Below are 24134 nucleotides of genomic sequence, written 5' to 3'. Positions count from 1 at the left end.
TCTTCTAGAGACGAAAATCATTCTATGATTCAGATCTCATGAATTATGGAAATAGTCACAAACAGGTTACACTTTGGCTCCGTTCCTTTGGGTGTGCACCAACCAGGGGGAGACATTTCACCTCTTTGCTTCAACTTCCTCCTACCTCAAGTAAGTGGTATAAGGGTTAAATGAGAGGATTGAACAGTGCCCACTACTACTGCTATGATTGTCTCCATTGTATACTTTGTAGCATCTCTCTCTCTAGACTCTCTATGCTACAAATGAATACTTTTTTCTAAGTATTTATTATAATAATTTCAATTAGTTAATATACAGTTATATTAGTTTCAAGTGTACAATATACTGATCCAACAATTCCATACATCACCCAGTGCTCATCACAACAGGTGCACTGCTTAATCCCCATCACCTAGTTCACCCATTCCCACACCAACCTCCCCTCTGGTAACCATCAGTTTGTTCTCTAGAGTTAGGAGTTTGTTTCTTGGTTTGTCTCTCTTTCTTTCTCTTCACTTGTTTTGTTCTTAAATTCCACATATGAATGAGATCATATGGTATTTGTGTTTCTCTGGTTTATTTCACTGCACATAATACTCTAGAGCTCCATCCATGTCATTGAAAATGACAAGATTTCATTCTTTTTTAGGGCTGAATAATATTGCTGTGTGTGTGTGTGTGTGTGTGTGTGTGTGTGTGTGTGTGTGTGTATAGATCCCCTCTTCTTTATCCATTTATCAATCAACAGACACATGGGCTGCTTCGATAATATGGCTATTGTAAATAATCCTGCTATCAACATATGGGTGCATGTATCACTTTAAATTCATGTTTTTACGTTCTTTTGGTAAATACCAATTAGTGCAATTGCTGGATGGTAGTTCTATTTTTAACTTTTTGAGGAACCTCCATACTGTTTTCCACAATGACTGTACCAGTTTGCATTCCCACCAACAGTGCATGAGCGTTCCTGTTTCTCCACATCTTTCCCAACATGTGTTGTTTCTTATATAGTTGACTTCAGCCATTCTGACATTTGTGAGATGACATCCCATTCTACAATGATCTGCATTTTCCTGATGGGAAATAATGATGAGCATCCTTCCATGTGTCTGTATATCTTCTTTGGAGAAATGTCTGTCCATGTCTTCTGCCCATTTTTTAACTTGATTTCTTTAGTGGGTTTTGTCTGTTTGTTTATTTATTTGAGAGAGAGCATGCAAGTGCAAATGGAAGAAGGGCAGAGAGAAGGAGAGAGAGAATCCCAAGTGGGTTCCATGCTGACAGCTCGATCCCACAAACTATAAGATCATGACCTAAGCCGAAATCAACAGTTGGATGTTCAACTGACTGAGCCACTCAGACATGCCTGGATTCTTTAGTTTTTGAGTGCTGAGTTTTACAAGTACTTTATATATTTTGGATATTGACTCTTTGTCAGATATATCATTTGCAAATTTCTTCTCCCACTCTGTACATTGCCTTTTACTTTTGTTGATTGTCTCCTCACTGTGCAGAAACTTTTTATTTTGATGTAGTCTCAATAGTTTATTTTTGCTTTTGCTTCCCTTGCCTCAGGAGACATATCTAGAAAAAAGTTGCTACAGCTGATGTCAAAGTTACTGCCTGTGTTATCTGCTAGGATTTTAATGGATTCAATCATCACACATAGGTCTTTAATCCATTTTGAATTTATTTTTGTGTATAATGTAAGAAAGTGGTCTGGTTTCACTCTCTTGCATGTTGCTGTCCAGTTTGCCCAACACCACTTGTTGAAGAGACTTGTCTTTTTCTCACTGGATATTCTTTCCTGCTTTGTTGAATATTAATTGACCAAATAATTGTGGGCTTATTTCTGGGTTCCATTGATCTCTGTGTCTATTTTTGTGCCAGTACCATATTGTTTTGATTACTACAGCTTTGTAATATAACTTGAAGTCGGAATCATGATGCCTCCAGCTTTGCTCTTCTTTTTCAAGGTTGCTTTGGCTATTCAGGGTCTTTCATAGTTCCATACACATTTTAAGATTCTTTGTTCTAGTTCTGTTAAAAATGCTGTTGGTATTTTTATAGAGATTGTATTAAATGTGTAGATTGCTTTGGGTAGTATACATTTTAACAATATTTGCTCTTCCAATCCATGAGCATGAAATATCTTTCCATTTCTTTGTGTCCTTTTCAATTTCTTTCATCAATGCTTTATACTTTACAGGGTACAGGTCTTTCACATCTTTGGTTAGGTTTATTCCTATGTATCTTATTATTATTGGTGTAATTGTAAATGGGATTGTCTTCTTAATTTCTTTTTCTGCTGCTTCGTTATTGGTGTATGGATATGCAACAGATTTCTGTACATTGATTTGTATCCTCCAACTCTATAGAATTAATTTATCAGTTCTATGAGGTTTTTGGTAGAATCTTTTAGGCTTTCCCTATATAGTATCACATCATCTACAAATAGTGAAAGTTTGACTTCTTCCTTGCTGGTTTGGATGCCTGTTATTTATTTTTCTTCTCTGACTGCTGTGGCTAGGACTTCCACTACTATGTTGAAAAAAAGTGGTGGGACTGGACATCCTTGTCTTGTTCCTGACATTAGAGAAAAGGCTCACAGTTTTTCCCCCATTAAGAACAAGAAGAATGAAAAGCTGTGGGTTTTTCATAAATGGCCTTTATTATGTTGAGGCATGTTTCCTCTAAACCTACTTTGTTGAGGGGTTTTATCATGAATGGACGTTGTGCTTTGTCAACTGCTTTTTCTGTGTCTACTGAAATGATCAAATGGTTTTTATCTTTTCTCTTATTTTCTTAAGTTTATTTATTTTGAGAGAGAGAGAGAGAGAGAGAGAGAGAGAGAGAACAAGTCAGTGTGAGAGTGGGGGAGGGGCAGAGAGAGAGAAGCGCAAGAAGGCTCCACACTGTCAGTGTAGAGCCTGATGCAAGGCTCAAACTCACAAACCATGAGATCATGACCTGAGCTGAAGTCAGATGGTCAACTAAGGCCCCCCCATCCTTTCTCTTATTGATGTGATGTATCACGTTGATCAATTTGTGAATACAGAGCAACCCTTAAAACCAAGGAATAAATCCCACTTGATGGTAGTGAATGATTTTTTTTTTTTACATATTGTTGGATCCTGTTTGCTAGTTTTTTGTTGGAGATTTTATGTTCATCAGAGCTATTAGCCTGTACATCTCTTTTTTCATGGTGTCTTTATCTGGCTTGGGTATCAGGGTAATGCTGGCCTCATAGAAAGAATTTGAAAGTTTTCCTCCCTCTTCTATTTTTTGGAATAGTTTGAGTAAAATAGGTATTAACTCATCTTTAAATATTTGGTAAAATTCCCCTGTGAAGCCATCTGGTCCAGGACTTTTGTTTGTTGGGAGTTTTTTGATTACTCATTCCATTTCCTTGTTGGTTATGGATCTGTTCAAATTTTCTATTTCTTTCTGATTCAGTTTTGGTAGTTTATATGTTTCTAGGAATTTATCGATTGCTTCTAGGTTGCCAGATTTTTTGGCATACACTTTTTCATAATAATCTCTTATGATTGTTTGTATTTCTGAGGTGGTGGTTGTTATTTGTCTTCTCTAATTTGTGAATTTATTTGAGCCCTTTCTCTTTTCTTGATAAGTCTGGCAAAAGGCTTATCGATTTTATTCATTTTTTCAAAGAACCAGGTCCCCAGTTTCATTGATCTGTTCTACTGTATTTTTAGTATCTACATCATTTATATCTACTCTAATCTTTATTATTTCCTTCCTTCTGCAAGGTTTGGGTTTTGTTTGTTGTTCTTGTTCTAGGACCTTTAAGTGTAAGGTGAGGTTTGAGATTTTTCTTGCTTCTTGAGATAGGCCTGTATTGCTTTAAACTTCCCTCTTAAAACTGCTTTTGCTATATCCCTGAGGTTTTGGACTGTTGTGTTTTCATTTTCGCCTGTTTCCATATACTTTCCAATTTCTTCTTCTATTTTCTTGTTGACCCATTCATATTTAGTAGCATGTTATTTAACCTCCATGTGTTTGTGGTCTTTCTGGCTTTTTTTTTTTTTTTTTTTTTTTTTTTTGTGGCTGACTTCAAGTTTCATAGCATTGTGGGAAAAGAATGTATGGTACGACTTCAATCATTTTGAATTTTTGAGGCTTGTTTTGTGGCCTAATATGTGACCTACCCTGGAGAATGTTCCATGTGCACTTAAAAAGAATGTGTACTCTGTTGTTTTAGGATGGAACTTCAAAGCCATTGTTTTGAAAGATACACAGGACCAGGTGGACTTAACAGATACATTCAGAAAAGCCACTGTTTCTTTGTTGACTTTCTGTTTAGATGATCTGTCCACTGATTCAAATCAGGTATTAAACTCCCCTAGTATTACTGTATTATTATCAATGAGTTCCTTTATGTTTATTATTAACTGCTTTATGTATTTGGCTATTTTCATGTTAGGTGCATAAATATTCACAATTATTTTATCTTCTTGTTAGATTGTTCCCTTTACTGTGATACAGTGTCCCTCTTTGTCTCTTGTTACAGTCTGTTTTAACATCTAGTTTGTATGATATTAAGTATTGCTACGCCAGCTTTCTTGGATATCTATGTGATAGATGTTTCTCCATCCCCTCACTTTCAACTGGCAGGTGTCTTTAGATCTAAAATGAGTCTCATGCAGACAGCAGATAAATGGGTCTTGTCTTTTTATCCATTCTGTCACCCTATGTCTTTTGATTGAAGCATTAGTCCATTTACATTCAAAGTAATTATTGATAGCTATATATTTATTGTCATTTTATTATTTGTTTTCTGCTTATTTCTTAAGATATTCTCTGATCCTTTCTTATCTTTCTTTCATGGTTTGCTGATTTTTTATTGATATATATGGATTTCTTTCTCTTTATTCTTTGCATATTAGTGGTTTGTGATATATGGTTACCATTAGGTTTGTATATAACCTCTTCTGCATATAGCAGTCTATATTAAGTTGATGGTTATTTAAGTTTGAACCCATTCTTTTCTCTTCTCCTCCCCATGTTTTAGGCATTCATTGTTGTACTTTACATACTTTATTTTACATGTAAGTTCCTTCACTTATTTTTTCATAGAAATATTCATTTTTAGTGCTATTCTGTTTCCTACCTGCATATTGTCACTTTGGTCTCCCCTTTCTACTCAAAGAGTCCCCTTTAATATTTCTTGCAGGGCTGGTTTAGTGATCATGAACTCCTTTAGCTTTTGAGAAACTCTCTCTCTCTCCTTCTATTCTGAATGATAGCCTTGCTGGATAGAGTATTCTTGGCTGCAGATATTTCCCATTCAGCACTTTGAATATATCATGTCTCTCTATTTTGACTTAGAAAGTTTTTACTGGAAAATCCTCTGACAGCTTTATGGCATTTCCTTTGTATCTTACTGTCTTCTTTTGTCTTGCTGCTTTTAAAATATTTTCTTTACTGCTATATTGCACATTTAGTTACAATATGTCTTAGTGTGGATCTGCTTTTGTTGATTTTCCTGTGGGTTTCCTGTGTCTCCTGGATCTGGATATCTGTTTCCTTCCCCAGGTAAGGAAAGTTCTCAGCTATTATTTCTTCAAATATATTTTCTGCCCCTTTTCTCTCTTTTTTTTTTTTCTTCTGGGACTTCTATAATACAAATGTTATTACATTTGATGGAGTGACTGATTTCCCTAAGTCTAGTCTCATTGTGCAAAATTCGTTTTTCTCTCTTTAGTTCAGCTTGATTACTTTCCATCACTCTGTCTTCTAGGTGATTTGTTCCTCTGTTTCTTCCCGCCTGCTGTTCATTACACTGTGTTTCTAATCTCATTTTTTGCGCTCTCTATCTCTAATTGGTTCTTTTTTTAATCTCTGTATTAAGGGTCTCACTGATGTCTTCCACTCTTTTCTCAAGTCCAGTGTGTATCCTTACCATCATTACTTTAAATACGGGTGCCTGGGTGGCTCAGTCCATTGAGCATCCAACTTCAGCTCAGGTCATGATCTCATGGTTGGCAGGTTCGAGTCCCATGTTGGGTTCTGTGCTGACAGCTCAGAGCCTGCAGCCTGCTTCAGATTCTGTGTCTCCCTCTATCTCTGCCCCTCCCCTGCTCACACTCTGTCTCTCTCTCCCTCTCTGTCTCTTTGTCTCTCTCTCTCTCTCTCTCTCTCACACACACACACACACAAATAAACATTAAAAACTTTTTTAATTTACTTATTTTTAATTTTTAATGTTTATTTTTGAGAAAGAGAGAGCACAAGCAGGGGAGGGGCAGAGAGAGGGTACAGAGGATCCAAAGTGGTCTTCTGTACTGACAGCAGCAAGTCCAATGTGGGGCTTGCACTCACAAACCAGGACATTATGACCTGAGCCAAAGTTGAATGCTCAACCAACTGAACCACCCAGGCAGCCCAATCAGGCCTATTACTTGTATCTTTCACTTAGATCTTTGGCTGTGGCCTTGTCCAGTTGAGACAAATTTCTCTGTCGTCTCATTTTGTCTAAGTCTCTGTGCCCATTTCTGTGTGTTAGGAAAGTCAGCTACATCTTTTGTTCTTGAGGGTAATGGCCTTTTGAAGATGTCTTGTAGTGCCATGCCATGTAATATCTTCTGTTCCCTAGGGCCTGGCACTTCCAGGAGTGTTTTTAATGTGTGTTGCATGTGCTCTGCAATTTTGTCCCTCAGGCCAGTCATCTGCAGAGTCTCTGTCTCTCTGCCTGTTGTGGACAGTGTTTGGTCCCTAATCTGAATGTGTCATATTTTAACTAGGTGTACTCTGGTCTGCCTGTGAAATGAGACCTATCACCACCACCACTGGAATTGAGGCTCCACAAACCTCCCAGTTTGCAAGACGAGGTTTTGATGGGGGTTTGGGCTGGACTTCTGGGGGAAGGGAACTGCAGTAGTGGGACTGAGGCAAGCATGACTAGGAAGGGTCATTCCACCAAAGCAGGGGTTAGGTAGGCAGGGCTTGGTGTAAACAAGTTATTTAGCAAGTGTCAGAGCTAGGCTGATTCCTGTTAGGTAGTTCTGAGTTTATGCTGAGGGGTGGGGAAGGGAAATGGTACCTGCTTATTCCTTTGTTTCCAAAGGGGTCTCTGTGAATGCTGCCTCTCTGGGACACACTCCAAGAAGAGCAAATAACCTCCCCACTATATGCCCCACACACTCTTGAGATTTCTGTTTCCATGTTGTATGTCCACAGGTTGTTTGCCTGCCTTCCTTCCAAAAGCAGTCCCAATGCTCTCCAGGTACTACTTGAGCCAAGCCCACTAACCTTTAGAACTCCAGGATTTAAGCCGTGCTGGTTGCCAGAACTCACAAAATTCAGCTCCTCTTACTTTCCAATCCAATTGCTATGGGGATTCATTTTCCCCATGCACTCCCGTCTCTCCCTCTTCTCTGCAATGATGGCTCCCTCCCTACCTTGGTGGGCACAATCCATTTCTCTCCTAAATTGCACCTACGTACTTCTTACCTTTTTGATGTGGCCTCTTCTCTCCCTTTAGTTGTAGAGTTTTTTCTACCAGTCTTCAGGTCAATTTCTGGGGTATTTAGGATGAATTGATAGTAATCTAGTTGTATTCGTGAGATGAGGTGAGCCTAGGGTCCTCCTACTCCACTGCCATCTTCCCCTCCTCCCCCCAAACATACACTTTTTCAACAAACTTCTTCCTGAGGGCCCCAAACTGAGGGATTAAAAGGGGCCCGGGAGAGTGGGGAGGGGGGGAGTTGGGTATTCCTAGGCTTATGGATTGCTTCAAAATTCCTCCTTAAAGCCCTGTATTGTAGGCCATAAGAATATGTTCCCAAAACTTATTTCCCAAAGTCTATGCACCAGAGAACCAGGATGGGCACAGGTCACATCATATACTTTCCCTTCTCTGTACTTTGACTGCAGCTTTTTGTCTGATGGACATGACCCCACCAATTGTGTACCCACATATCTGTTAGAATCCAACATCTTTCATGAAGTATTTTCCTGATGGCATCCAACTCATCCCTCTTACTCAATCCCCAAACACTATGATGGAATCTCTCTCACAGTATTTGTACTCTTCAGGGCATGAGTGATTTAGTGATAGCTACACATATAGGAACTCATTTGCCTGCTAAACCTCAAGTACCTGTTCTGTTCTCAAGCAACTCTGTCTACCCTGAAGCGTCCAGCCAGGGCCCTGGCCACAATATTACTTAAGATTTATTTGTAATTGGCAGTACCTTTAGAGAATTAATTGGTTATTTTCTTATAGGCTGATATAATTCTTATATTAGCTCTGCAGTAAACATTTTTCCCAGAAAAGACTTCAATTAAGATATGATAGTGCTTACTGGCATCCACAGCCCCAAGAAACTAATATTCAAGAATAATATTTACTAATATGGAGAAAATTATTATCAAGCATGAATGTTTAGTTGACGGTCATTTATTGAGTGCATAAAAGTATATTTATTAACTAATGAAAAGTATTTCTAAGTAAAACATTAATTACCATGACCATTTTTTAACTTTAAATCTCACAGCTCTATTTGTTATGTATCACTAAATGTTAACCACTATATTTCTCATGAAAATCATTTTGTTCAATATATACCACTTTGAGCAACTATAAACCTACTATAATGAGGTGATGTTAGTTTCACACTGCAGGTAGCAGGGAGGAGGGTGGGGGTGACCTAGATGGTAAAACAAGGTAAGTATCCAGCAATGTCTGCTGCACCCATTACAGGGGATCAAACACCTGCAGACCAGGATGTCAGGAAACTGTAATTGCCTGTGGTATCCTGAAGGATTCTAACAGAAGATGACAGTAGTCACAGGCAAAGGATAAGACTGCAGTAGTGTACATATCTCAATATGTATTTAGAGGATTACAGGCATCAGAATACTCTAAGATGCTTGCCACAAAATGCATGTGCAGAGGAGTGGAAGCCAACTTCTACATTTTATACAGTTACTCCAAGTTTCGTATGCACACAAAAGTGAAAGTACTACTGGATATCATCTTTTTACAACAAAAGAATACTAATTGCTTGAGATATACAAAGGAATTGCACTGTGTAGAACCTTCAAAAAATGTTTTTAAGTAAATGCCACTAAATTGAACAGCTGCTTTACTTTCTAGGCATTCTCTGTATTAGGTGTGCAATTTAAAAAAAAAAAAAAAATGAAAGAAGGGGAGCCTGGGTGGCTCAGTCGGTTAAGCATCCAACTTCAGCTCAAGTCATGATCTCACAGTCTGTGAGTTCAAGCCCCGCAACAGGCTCTGTGCTGACAGCTCAGAGCCTGAAGCCTGCTTCAGATTCTGTGTCTCCTTCTCTCTCTGCCCCTCCCCTGCTCATGTTCTGTCTCTCTCTGTCTCAAAAATAAATAAAAACATTTTAAAAAATGAAAGGATCTATATAAAAAGATTATATAGAAATTTACAGAAACAACTCATGTAGACAATTCTGTAAATACTGACAGAATGGGGAAGAAGTTATTTTGAGGATGTGAAAATTCAACACACATATCCCAAATAACCTACCTCTGGCTGCCCTGGACAATTTCCCACCAGTGGCTGTATCTAACACCTCTAGGAGAGCTCAAGAATTGCTGACTCTGAAAAATTTTATTTCTGTGAGGAGTCTTGGGAGATAAAGACACAGCACAGCACCAAGGAAAATGTCTTTCTCCTCTGACAAACTGAAACCAATTAAGCCAAAAACATCACATTGATCCAATTATGCCAGGAAGAGTTAAAATGAGACTAATATCCCAAAGACCCTCAGGACTCATTAAGAGTGAGTAACATCCTTCAGGGGCCAGTAAAATTAATGACATTTCAGAAAAGAGACTCTTATGAGCCATAAAAGAAAGAAGTGACAGAGGGTTGTAGAAATCAAGTCTATTTTAATCCTTAAAAACTAAGGAAAACATTTAAAAGAAAACCTCTACAACGTCTTCAAAATAGTAAAGATAAATTTCTTACATATTCTTTTTTGGCACCCACATGCTATTCTCCCTTCTTCCATACCTCAAATTCGGGTTGCAAATCTGACTGAGATACCAGCTGGGTAACTTCAAACAGGTAACTCCATAAAATGGAGCTGCTAAGAAGAGTCAACTCAATAGAAGGGATAAGTTTCGGGACCAGTGACTGGGGCAGAATAGCCAAAGTAGCCACTTAACTAAAGGAACAGCCTCTGCACCTTGATTTCTATCCTGTTCTATAGCTTATATCTCCTTATTGAACTGTTGAGGGGATGTGAGGGGGAGTCAAACAGGATAACATGTACACTGCTTTGTGAAAAGTAAAGCATTACATTCAAATGTTAGCTGTTATTAACTTGGAAATGGAAGAATAAACACAATTAAAAGAGATCTGACACCCAGGATAGGTAAGTAAATAGTAAAAGGGCATTTAGTTTCTTTAAATGAGTCCAAGTCTCTTTCATTCCTTCAATATTTATTGAACACAAGGCAAGGGCCAAGCATTTGTCTTCAATGACCTACAAGAGATATCAGACATAAGCAAACACAAGAAAGAAAAGTCTAAGCTCTATAATTAAGGCAAAGATAACTAGGAATTTCAGAGTAGAGAGAGATTACTTCAAGTTTAAGGTGAGCAGATAAATCTTCACCAAACCGAGGCAGCTGAAAAGGCCTTGAAGTAAGTAGAGCTTGGACACAGAACATATTTCAAGTAACTGCACAAGGCAAAGCAGGGAGATGAAGAAGCACAGGTGTGGAGTACAAGGTAACTCATTTTTGCTAAAGCACAGGTTATAGGTAGTGCTGGGCCAACAGCCTGGAAAATGGGCTACAGACAAACTTGAGAGGGCCCTGAATGTGTGTCGCAGGAAACAGTGACTTAAAGAATGCTGGCAGCTGGGATTCCTGGCTCAAAATCCTTTCATGAAGGAATTCAGATTATTCTCAGCATTCTCAGAGTAATCTGACAGATTTTAAGAGGGAGACTAGAGCCAAGGGTAACCATCACCCCCCAAGGTAGTTAAAAGGTGAATGTTTGGGGGCACCTGGGTGGCTCAGTCTGCTGAACGTCCGACTTCGGCTCAGGTCATGATCTCACAGCTTGTGAGTTCGAGCCCCACGTCGGGCTCTGCTGACAGCTCAGAGCCTGGAGCCTGTTTCCGATTCTGTGTCTCCCTCTCTCTCTGCCCCTCCCCCACCCGTGCCATGTCTCTGTCTGTCAAAAATAAATAAACATTTAAAAAAAATAAAAATAAAAAATAAAAGGTGAATGAAAAGAAATGGGTAGGCAACACCACAACAAGCAAAGTGACTAATCACGGGGGATAATGATGGAGGCACCAGCAACACAGCAAAAGACTCCAATTTCTATTTGCTACAAAGAGGTAGTATCCTTAGTGGGAAACAGAACATGAGTGAGTGAGATATGAACAGTACTCCAGGATACTAAAGTAATGCTCAAAGTGATCACAGAACTACTGACTACAATCTTGGGAAAACTATAGGGACCTAGGACACTCAAATCCATATCATGTGAAGAGTGATGGAAAGTGTAGCCAATCAGCTAGCACCTACTATCTCAGCTTTTTCTGGGCACCGGAGATAAAAGTACAAACAAGACAGAAAACAGTGCCTGCTCACAAGAGGCTTACATTCTAGTATAGATAAGACAAATAGCTAAATCAATAAAGACCTTAAAGACCAAGAAGAGGGCCAAAGGCAGAGTTCTGTTACCTTCTAGTATTTGGAGGCCTGAGAAATAGCCAAAGAGTTGGAAGAAAACAGAGGTGAGTATGGTGTTATGAGGAGAAAAGAAGATCATGTTTCAAGGATGGAGAGGTTGAATAAAATGAGGATGGGGAACTGACTAATGGCTCTGGCCAGAGAAGATCTTGATAAAAGCTATTCTGAAAGTCCGGTGTAAGTGTGCTGAAGAAGTAATGTGAAGTGAGGAAATAGAGACAATAAGTATAGCAACTCCTTCCAAGAGTGTGAGGGTGTGGCAGCCAAGACAAGGTAGTTTTTCAAGATGGGAAGAGCAGTCACGTGCTATGGAAAAGTCAAATAAGATGAAAACAAAGGCTAAAATTGAGTTTGGGTAAAGTACAAGCCAATAACTCAACCAGTTTCAGTGGCGTAGTCAGACAAAATAACAGAATGCCTTGAGAGGGCCAGGAAGCCTCCACAGAGAGGATGGATGACCACCTCAAAGGGAAACTTCTTACTTTGGGAGGTAAGTCTGATACATCCCATATTCTAATTAATGTCATTTGTCATCAATTCCTCTATCACTATCACCTTACAGTCTAGATAAAAATGATCAGAGGTGGGGCGCCTGGGTGGCTCAGTCAGTTGAGCATCTAACTCTTGATTTTGGCTCGGGCCATGGTCCCAGGGTCATGGGATTGAGCCCTGCATCTGGCTCCATGCTAAGCATGAAGCCTGCTTAGAATTCTCATTCTCTCATTCTCTCTCTCTCTCTCTTTCTGTCCCTTTGTCCCTCTCCGTTGCTCATGCATGCTCTCTTAAAAAACAAATAAGTAAAAATAAAAATAAATTTTAAAAAAATGTTCAGCAGTGTTATTTTTTTTTTATTTTTTTTTTCAACGTTTTTTATTTATTTTTGGGACAGAGAGAGACAGAGCATGAACGGGGGAGGGGCAGAGAGAGAGGGAGACACAGAATCGGAAACAGGCTCCAGGCTCCAAGCCATCAGCCCAGAGCCTGACGCGGGGCTCGACTCACGGACCGCGAGATCGTGACCTGGCTGAAGTCGGACGCTTAACCGACTGCGCCACCCAGGCGCCCCTCAGCAGTGTTATTAAGTATAAAAGTCTAAAGAGTTTAGGCTCTTTAGTCTAATGGTGAAAATTCTGCATTAATTTTACCAAAAAAAAACTATAGTCACCCAATATATTTTCCATCAATTATATAAATAACACAAGGAAAATGAACACGTATATACTTAATTACATGTAGCAATACTACTGGCATGTTTATGAAAACAAAATTGAGCAACAATTAAAGGCACCAATACAACTGAGAATGACCAGATCATCTGAAAAGGGTTTATAACGCTAAGCTACAAATTCTAAATCCCTATAATAAAGTCACAACATGTGACTTCTAATAATGTGTAAACTACTGAACATATTCCAACTATTTTAGAATTCTAAACATCCATTTCCCTAGTCTGTATCTGTGATAAATAATGTTTGAAGGCATTTGATTTGTTTTTCTCAGCATGTGTTCTTAGCACCAGGCCTTATTCACCCTAGAGTGCAAAATGAGACATAAAGGAGGGTTGGCGTTAATAGTGGAAAGATCCGGTGGCTTCTCATTGAGAGGTATATAATCAGTTTCATACTGTAACTGCTGCAATGAGCCACTCATGAAATAATTTTGATTATGCAAAAACTGGCTACAAAATCCTATAAAAGCAAAAAATGAAAGCAAACACTCAGAAAATAAGATTCCACCTTTCAACTAACATTTTCCTCTCTTCCATTTTTATTTTCATCTCTCTTTTGCTGATTTTCTCTCTACATCTCCTACTGTAATGCCATCTCATACTTGTTTATATTTATGAACCCCCTTATATTTGCTCATTTAATTTTAATACCAACACATTTTACAGACATTCTCATATAAACAATGAGAAGATTGAAGCTGAAAGACGTGAGTGGACCTATCAAATTCTGACAAGGCCAGTTTTATTTTGCCACTACCACCACAGATGCCTCTCCCAGATGAAGCCTACAGCTTGGGGAAATGTTTCCTTATAAGACCCAATGCCTAACACCCACTTGCCATCACACTGATTAGTTTGCTCACAAAGAGGAGAAACCTGGCTTATCAGCAAGCCACCATCAAAGAGAAGGACTTCATTTTTCTGTCGCCAGCTGATCACAAGGTCATTTGTAAAAGCAAAATGAAGCCATGCTACCAATAGAGTTGTCTCTAACCACAAGATCTGATCCTTCATAATGGCTGTTCTCTGAAACTGCACACTGGTAATCCAGAGAAGGGGAATTCAGGGTCCATTAAGGATCCATCTGCAAACTTCCACTTCAGAGACTGGTAATCCCAGTACCCAAGACTGACTGCAACTCAACATTAAAACAGGGCCTTTCCAAACCCCAATGTTCTTTTATAAGATATAAACTTTAAATTTCTCAAGATGTGGTACTACATCATTTCAGCTACCACAAAATCAAAACTGAAGCCAAAACTTGACTTTGAACTTGAACCTCAACTAGAGAAATCTTGCCTCTCAATTGAGATTTGAATTAGAATCTCACTAAAAAACTTAAATAATCTGCATGTTAATTGGGAGAAAAGAGAGAAAAAGTAAAAATGTCTTTAAAAACATGTTTTATAACAGCATTTTTCCAAAAACAGTAAAGGAGCCCATGATAAACCATCATTCTACTATAGCAGGTAAGGAGAATTCTGGAATTGAGCTTATCCTGAACAAAAGAAAGCAAGGAAACCCAAATTATTAAAGTTTGTATTTCTTTTATTTGATCCATTTTTATTTTTATTTTTATTTAGATTTAGATTTTATTATTCTATGAATAGTCCTACAATACTGTTCATATATCAATTATTCCATCAGAAGCTCTTTCACAGCTATCATGTGAGATGTGCCACCAACAGTAACAATCCTGGAATGTTTACATACGATCATAACAAGTCCCAGTGAAGCACAACTTGGGCATTGATGGAAGAGTTTAAAGAAGAAACAATGAATGCTCTGTGATCAATAACCCATACTTTGCAAGTTTCAAAATGAATGCTGAACCTTCAATAAAAGGTTTAGAAAGTTAAATAGTAAAAAGAATACAGGTTTCCTTGAATATTCATTGTCATATACCTGGTTCATTTCAGAATTTCAAAAGTAGGACGCCTAAGACTCACTAAAACAAAACATCAACATTCCAGCTTTGGTACTAAAATATGTTTTTAAAGAGAAAGAACTAGCGCCAGACACATTAGAGTGAGCTGAAGGCCTTACTCTGATCAACAAAATTCTCCACCACCTATAATTTTTAATTAAAAAAATAGATATAGTAGGCAATCTATCTTGTATCCATATTAACAGCAAAGCAGAATCTAGAGACACAAAAACAGAATAGTTTTTAGGAAAAATATTTTCAGTTTTTATGTTTAATACGAACCCCTCTGACAAATTCCGTAAGAGTTTCCTGGGTCAACATGGTATAAGTTGACCCCAGGAGAAAAGAGGTGAAATAGTAAACACTAGAATCATTTGAGAAGGACTTAATTAAGGATGGAACAGGTTTGCACAGGGCATGAAGAAACAGAAGAGATAGAGTGGTACCCTGGGCCAGAGAACAGCAGGGTTTTCAATGAAGCTAGATATGCAATACTTGAGAAGGTAATAACCAGAATCCAGAAGGAGACTACCTGGGAGGATGGCCTGAAGCAACTGCTGTGATTGCACCCTCATTCTGCTCCCCTCCCCATCCCACTCTCAGCCCTACCCTCCTGCCTGCTCCCAATGCCTTCATCCAACTAGAAGCCAGAGGGCTACAGAGTCCATGGTGATTGTCACCAGCAACCCTGGGCAGAAAGCAGGGTGGAGACCTGTGCAAAACAGACCTGGAGGCACAAATACAAGCCATCCAACATCAACACTATGCAGTGTATCAAACTAGTTCCCACACTTGGTCAGGATGAATTAAAACAAACAAAAGCTCAAGCATCTATATGTTGTGATTTTGCATTTAAATATAAACCATAGCTTGATTTTTCAAAAAAAAAAAAAAAAAGGAGAAAGTCAGCATCTATCTGAAAGAGGGTTCTAGATTACCAAATCTGAGACTGGTGAGAAGGAAACACGGTCTTGCCTAAGGCACCTGAGGGAGACATGCTGAGAAATGTTCCCCAAAATTCCCAAGAAATTTCCAAATATCAGAGGAAGAGTCGCATGCCCCACCTGCAAGGATAGAGCAGGCACAAGCACCCCTTTCTTCTAGGACTCCTATTTTTCCTACAAATAGAATAAAAACTGACATGCCTGGGAAGACAAAGTGGTACCCTTTTCATTCCCTGCCCCTAACCAGACAATTGTGGATTCTGTAGTCATTGACACAGAAAGCATTTGAAAAAACCAACAACAAAGATAAAGAACCATTCAATGTGGTTATATAAACATCTTTTTCTTTGGTCATTAATTATAAGCAAGTGGGTGAGATACCAAAGTCCACAAGACTCAGAACTTGCCCACAATGTTTGGCTATTCTGACTATGCTCAGTCACCTGATGGCTCCCTAACACATAAACTCAAGAAGACATTTCTTGGAATCCAATAGAAGGTTAAAATTTGCATCCTTCCTTCAGCCACTGTAATCACTCATTCACTCATTCACATAACCCAATAATACAATTCACTAACAATATACATCTGAACTCTAAACTCTAACCATAGAGATTAGTGTGAATGTATATGGGGACTATAGAGATTCCAACTGCACTTGGAAGATAACCAACCACTCAATAAACTATAAGATCAGTGTAAATAATCCAACATCACAAAGGAAAAAACACTTCAATAAAACCACAGGTAGAACCACACTGCTAGCCTAACTCTTGGTCACATTCATCAGAAAGAAGAGTCAGATACAGCATCAGTGCAACACTTTTTGAAGAAGTTCTAAAAGATTTTAAGAATCTGATTCAAATGCTCTGTATATGGTAATGAAAGAGCTATTATGTAACTATAATCTTGGTCACCAGGTAGAAGGGGAGGGGACAACACTTTCCAAACCTAGTACAGAGTAAAAATATTAAATCACACAGGCTTTGCCAAATAAATACCCATAAAATAGACTGATTTGCAGAGAAGAAAAGTCATACCTGAGAATCTAAAGCATAAGATAAAACAAGAAATAAGAGGATTTATTGAGAAATCTTCCTATGACATCTTTTAAGTTAATATAGAAATATCACTTTGGAAATAAATCTAATATACTATCCATTTCTGTAGCTAGTGCACAGTTCAAGTGGCTAGAACCTGGGAAGGAGAGCCAAGCATCCCATTTATTATTTCAGGCTGAAGTTCAATGATTGCTGCCAGTGAAAAGATCTGACCAAGATTTTTAAATTTCACTTCTGGAAATGTTGAAAGCTTATTGATTGAAGATGTTAGCTAACTATTTCCAGGAATTCTACCCCTTATTTTCATAGCAAATGAGAGCTATACTTTGATAAATGTAATATAGAACTTATTGTAGGGAATAGTGCAAAATGGTCATTTTACTTATGATCCTAACTATAATAGTTCTAACCACATGCCCTGGACATTGGTGAAGGGCACTCTTTGAAGGCAACAGAAATTAGAAATATTCAATGTTAGTTATAAAACAAAAAGTAAAAGTTGAGATTGGATGGACATTCACAAAAACTTACCAGCTTCAGCTAAGATTGGGCTAACTTGTGGTAGATTAAGATATTCACCATTTATTTTGTCACTGTAATCATTCATTCAGTAACTATTTACTAAGTACATACTATGTCCAAGTTATGGTGTTAGGTACTGAGGATACAGGTGTGAATAAGACAGATAAAAAATCCTACTTCCATAGAGCTTATGTTCAAGTTGGGGAAGACACACAAAAAATAAATAAATGAGCAAAAGGGCATGTCAAATGATAAAGTGCTAAGGAGAAAAATAACACTAGTAAGGGAGAAAAGGGATTGTGGAGAAGATTCCAATTTAAGTTTCAGTGAAAATGTGACATTTGAGTTAATACTTCAAGGAAGTGAAAGAACAAGCTATGTGGAATGGGGGCATTTCTAGCAAAGGAATCTTAGAATCCAGGGGCATCAGGGAAGAAGCATGGGGCTTAATGGTCAAGCAGCAGAGAGGTAGTAGAGGAGTCAGGAAGATAAGGAGTGTCTGTGTCTGGAGACAATGTATGTTGGCTGAAGAGTGATCATGTAGCATTTGTGTACCTGATATCTTTAAATATTAACATAAGCAAGATGGGAAGTCATTGAAAAGGGATTTTAAGCATAGAAGTGTGTAATATGAACAAAGATTTTAAAGGCATCCCTCTGGCCTCTAAATTAAGAATCGACAGGAGCAGAAGTGAAATTAGTCAGTCAGAAAAAGACAAAAATCATATGACTTCACTCATATGAGGACTTTAGGAGACAAAACAGAGGAACATAAGGGAAGGGAAACAAAAGTAATATAAAAACAGGGAGGGGGGGCAAAACAGAAGAGACTCATAAATATGGAGAACAAACTGAGAGTTACTGGAGGGGTTGTGGGAGGGGGGATGGGCTAAATGGGTAAGGGGCACTAAGGAATCTACTCCTGAAATCATTGTTGCACTGTATGCTAACTAATTTGGATGTAAATTAAAAAAAAATTAAATTAAATTAAAAAAAAAAAAAAGAATCAACAGAAGCAGGGAGAGTTTGAGAGTTCCTGGGATAGTGCAGATTGGTGATAATAGTGGTTGGACCAGAGTAGTAGTGGTGAGAGTAGTGAGAAGTAGTCACTTTCAGATAGATTTAGAAGGTGGAGAATTGTGGAGATAATGGATGTGAAATTAAAGAGAAAGAGAGACATCAATAAAGACTCCAGAGTTTTGGGTCTGAGCAACTAGAGGAATAGAGTTGTGATTAAATGAGATGTAGAAACCCTGAAGAGCAGTTACTGGATTTATTTAATTCTGCAAAGCCTATTAGACATCTAAGTGCAGTAATCAGCTTGATTACTTGGCAGGAGTGTGTGGGTTCAGAGGGAAAGTCCAGGCTAGAGGTATAAAATCAGTAGTCAGCAATCATCAGCATAGGGATGATATTTAAAATTATAAGGCTTCTGCTTCCGATTCTGTGTCTCCCTCTCTCTCTGCCCCTCCCCCATTCATGCTCTGTCTCTTTCTGTCTCAAAAATAAATAAACGTTAAAAAAAATTTTTTTAATTATAAGGCTGAATTCAATCCTAAGGGAGCAAGTATAGACAAAAGAGAAAAACCTAAGTACTGAGCCCTAGAGTTCTCCAATGTTATGATGTTTCAGAGACAGAAGAAACCAACAAAAGAGACTGAGAAGAAAAAGCTGGATAACATGGAGGGAAATCAAAAATATGCAGTGTCCTCAGAAACCAAGGGAAGAAGATGCTTCAAGGGCTTTTGACAAAAACAGTTCTTAGAACATGGAGAGGATTAAAGAGTGCAGTAGTTAAAGAGATAATGGGAAAAAATGAAATTGAATGAGCAAATATATATAATTCCTTTAAAGAGACCTGTTGGGGTGCCTGGGTGGCTCAGTCAGTTGAGCGTCTGACTCTTGATTTCAGCTCAGATCATGATCTCACAGTTGGTGGGATTCTCCCTCCCTCTCTCTCTGCCCATCCCCCTCTTGCTCTCTCACTCTTTCTCTCTCTTTGAACAAACTTTTAAAAAAAGAGTACTGTTAAAAAGAGGAGCAAAGAAAAGGGGTTAAAATGTATGATGAGAAGAGGGATTATGAGTCTTTCTGATAAAGAGACAACAGCTTGTATGATGATGAGAATGATTCAGTGGTGAAGAGAAAACTGACAATTCAGGAACAAGAGTGAGGAACTGTTGAAGCAATGTTCTTGAAGGTATAAGAGGGGCTGGGGTCAAGTGCACAAGTGGCCTCAAACAGAAGGATAAACAATTTATCCAAAGTAATACAGCAGGAGATCGAGGATATTGGCCCTAATGCTAGTGGGCAGGTAGGAGTGCTGGTGGAAATCTGTGGAAGTTCTCTACTTTTTCACTGAAATACGAAGCAAGGCATTTAGCAGAAAATGAGGATGGAGACAAGAGGGGAACTAGGATATATGCCTGGACTGCCAGGCATTGTAAAATGCCAACCTGAGGTCTTGGATCTGGGAAGAGCAGTTGGGATGGCTGTGTGCTTGTCCGCAGTCACAGCTGACTGCATAGGGGACAAACATGGAGAGCAGGGAGATACATGAGCAGAACCAGAAGGGGATATGACAAAGTGAGAGAAGACCTATGCCGTGTAACCAAGAGAAAGATGACAATGATAGGATATAACCTGCTGAGGAGGAAGTGAGAGCATGAAGAAGATGAGCAACCATGAAAAGTAGGATCAATGGATTTCACTGCCTGCTGGGGTTCAAGGGTATGCTGGAGTTGGGGTAGTAGAAGGAATGAACTGAAGAGACAAGGGATGGATGTCACAGGATGAGATGCCTAAAGCTGGGAATAGGAAGACAGTGCAAATATTAAGACCACAAGAATGACTGAGGTCAGGCAGGGACAAGATCACTGGAAGAGAGGAAGTCAAGGCAGGAGCTGCACAACAATGATTTGCCCAGGCCTTTCTGAACATACTCATAGTCTTCCTCTGAACATTCATAATCCTTCACTTCATGCCTAATCTCTGACATCTCCAAGTCACTGCAGCCAATGAAAATAGTTCATATTACAGTAAATGATTTAAACCTCTTGCACTAAACAAACAAAAAGCTTGATGATCTAACTAATCTCTAATGTGTGAAACATGAATATCCCATTTGTAATATATCCCAAAAATGAGAGAGAAAAATAAATGGAACTAGGATGTCTCCACTGTAATCTTCAATCATATGGCCATCCACCAAGTATAGGAAAACACACTGCTTTAAAGTTATTTGGCCAAAAAGGAAAATATTCAAAGATGATCAAAATTTCTTAAAAATACAGACTTATTTTGTTTATTTTTAGTTGAAGTGTAGTTGACAAATGCTATTACATTAGTTTCAGATATACAACATGGTGATTTGACAACTCTATATATTGCGCTATGGTAGCCACAAATGTAACGACCATCCATCACCATACAAGCCATGATAATACCATTGACTATATTCCCTATGCTGTTCCTTTCATACCCATGACTTATTCATTCCATACCTGGAAGCCTGTGTCTCCCACTCCCCTTCACCCATTTTGCCCATCCTCCTACTGGTCCTCTCATCGGGCAACCACCAGTTTGTTCTCTGTATTTGGGTCTGTTTCTAAAAGCATTCTTATTTTGGAAGACACAGTCTTCTTAATAAGTATGCAATATTCAATTCTTAAAATAGAAATAAAATGAAACATCCTGCTAAAGGCTCTTCATGGGCCAGACCTGGCTTTATTCATACTTTATTCCCATATATAAATTACCTTGCATGTAACTGGAACTTTCCTGACTAAATGTCAAAAACTTTATTTGGTCAAAAGAACTAGCCAAAAACTAGAAAAAAACATTAAAATTGTAAACATACCTATTGTTGTATTTTCACCACTGTGTTTTATAAAGGGTTTATTGAACCTCTTCTCAAAAACAGTCAATGGCTCCACATTACAGAATTAAAAGGTCCCAATTTCTCTATATAGCATTCAAGTTATTTCATAGCCTAGCTATACCTACCATTATAAAAGTACTACATCTCAAACCACACAGAGACAATTGTCAAAAACATCCTACCATGTTTTGCCTCCATGACTTTACTCAAGCTGCTGATACCCTCTTTCAGACACCAAATTATGAACCAGTACTTGAAAAACCCCATCCAATCTCCACCAGTTCAAATATCAGCTCTTTCACAAAACATTTCAGATCTTTGCCATGTTGGAATTAAACTTTCCCCAGCTAGTACTCCCATATTACCTTGTACCTTTGTTACAGCATTAATCAGCGATAAACAATCCAGACTGTTGCATATTCAAATGCTAAAAAAGTATCTGTGAGCTTCTCACACCTAGCATAGATCCTGTCACTAACACAAGCTGATAACGTTAGCTCTATTAACCAACAGCTTACAATGGAAACTGGACATGTTTAACTGGCCCTTTCCTTCCTTTTTCTTCGAGAGCTATAATCTTTGATGCAATGTATACCTACTATGCTTAAAGCTACAATGAGGTCCAAGGAAGGTATATAAGTTGCTGCACCAGTGGAAGAAAGAAAAACAAAATCAAGAAGTCTCTTTATTGTTGAGAGAGACAAATGGCTTTTCCCCAAATACTGTTGTTTTCCTAAGAGTTAAAAACAATCAAATCTTGGCAATGAAACAGCATTAAAAAATGCCAAATACAATGAGGACAATCACTTCTTAATGACTATACTATCACAATCATTTTCTATCTCTTTTGAATTGAAAGGGAATTTAACCCCCAACCTCAGAGTGACAAGCATCTCCAGTCCTTCATCATGCTGGTAGCTAAAAGAATACACTAAACAGGATGGCTTCAGAGGAAGGTCACTTTCTTTTTTTTCCTATCCCTTTTACTATGCAATCCCCTAACCCCTCATGAAGATGTGAAGAACCTAATACATGCTCATAGAAGGATAAGAGAATACTTATTTTGCAAAATCTAAACATCAGGAACAGATTATGTGCCTCTTGCATATTTTGGGCCACAAGAAAAAATAAAAGATGATGCATTCTAGTAAATTAATAACACGATATATCCTAAAAGCAGTAAAAAAGCTTGTAACTTTCCTAAACTAACAAGTACCTCATAATTCTACCATTCTAGGTACTTTCAGGATGTTAATTTTGAAAACAAAGTTAAATTAACTCCAAAATTTCATATCTGTGGCCCATTCTCATACGTAAAAATCCTTACAACATAGAAAAATATGTTAGCAAAATCAAAAACATACCCAAAGAAATCTGAATAATTCTTATGTTTTTTTAATGTCAAAAAGCAGCCATAAATTAGTCCAATACCTCTTCATTCCTCATTATAAACATTAATTTTACCAAAAGTATATGGCACATCATAAGGGTATTATTACAAGGGACCAGGGAATAATATACTCTTTTCTCACTTTCTTAGACAAACCTACTTGGAATAGGAAAATTAGAAATGTTATAAACAAAGATAAGAACTGGGTTCTGAACTGCAAATAAAGACAATGGGATAAAATTCAAATAGAAAAGGAGAAAGTGTGGTTGCTCCTAAAAGAGTTCTTAGCATCCTGACCTTTAATTTATTACCTGTACACAACTATTATGCTATCTTTTTTTCCTACATTCAACAAGTAATATGTTAAATTGAATATTGCACAAACTGGACATCAGCTGGCCTCGGGGCATGTCAGATACAGTCATTTGTTTTTAGTAGTAACTGTATAAATTTTCATATGGGAATTTAACAATTCTGTTTATAAACATTATCATAATAAAGTAAAAGTTGCCCAATTTTCCCCAAGTGTTAGCTTCACTGATAAGAAGGAAGGAAAGGAAGAAAAGAAGACAGGAAGGAAGGCAGACAGGCAGACAGGCAGGTTGTCAAGGCACCTTCAGAAGTGAGACAGCTCTGCCCACCCACAAGGGAAGGTTATGGCCACTGACCCACACCTTCATGAGGAGGTGCCAAATAATTACCTGCCTCTCACCAATCCCACTGGAAAGCACTTTGAATATGACATGTATTCTTCCCCAGTTAGCACAAAGCATGGACTAAAAACGAATATGCTTCATAAAAATCCATTTTGCAAACTTGAGCCTAAGACAGTTCATTAGATTCCACAAATGTTGCATTACATTACAATAAATGTGTGTTTCACAATATGCTTTAAGAATACCTAAACAGTTGTGTGTGTGTTTTTAAAGTTTTAAACCAATTTGCTTGCATTTAAATTTTAATACTAGGGAAACATTTTCATGCCAGAATTTTTATTTTTCAATTCATATCCTTGGGCAGCTAATTTTAAAAGAATACAATCAAACTATATTACCTACTAAGAAATCTGTACATTTATTTTTCCCAGTATGAGTGCTGATGTTTTGTTTATTTGAAAACAGAGAAGTTAAACTGTCAGTTACTGAACTAAAGTTGTATCTCAAGCATTTCAACCTTCACATTCCATTTCTTTTCAGAGGAAGGACTGAAATAGCTAGTATTTTGTTTTTTATTTTTGTTTTGTTAAATTTCTCAACATACTGAAAATATCCACTGGTTTGCAATAATATAGAAAGTTATCATATGAAAAAAGTCCAAAAACAGAATTCATAATTCTTGAAACATCAATAGTAGAAATGTTGGTGAGAACATGTATTCTTTCCTTCTTATTTCTATATCAAAATTAGTACAAAAAGAAAGGTAAGAATACCACTATAATTCACAGGGAATATACACATATACCTCTGA

At 37.9% G+C, this 24134-nt stretch overlaps 1 protein-coding gene across 9 annotated transcripts in view; it reads right to left on the bottom strand.

Annotated features, from left to right (window-relative positions):
- The window catches only part of KDM4C (lysine demethylase 4C), a 432720-nt gene that overhangs the window by 257457 nt on the left and 151129 nt on the right, over positions 1-24134 (bottom strand). The gene's annotated exons all lie outside the window — the stretch shown is intronic.

Source organism: Panthera leo, chromosome D4 (genome assembly GCF_018350215.1).
Source record: "Panthera leo isolate Ple1 chromosome D4, P.leo_Ple1_pat1.1, whole genome shotgun sequence".
NCBI lineage: Eukaryota > Metazoa > Chordata > Mammalia > Carnivora > Felidae > Panthera > Panthera leo.
Note: the sequence above shows the minus strand (reverse complement) of the source record. Positions and strands in the feature narration are given on the sequence as shown.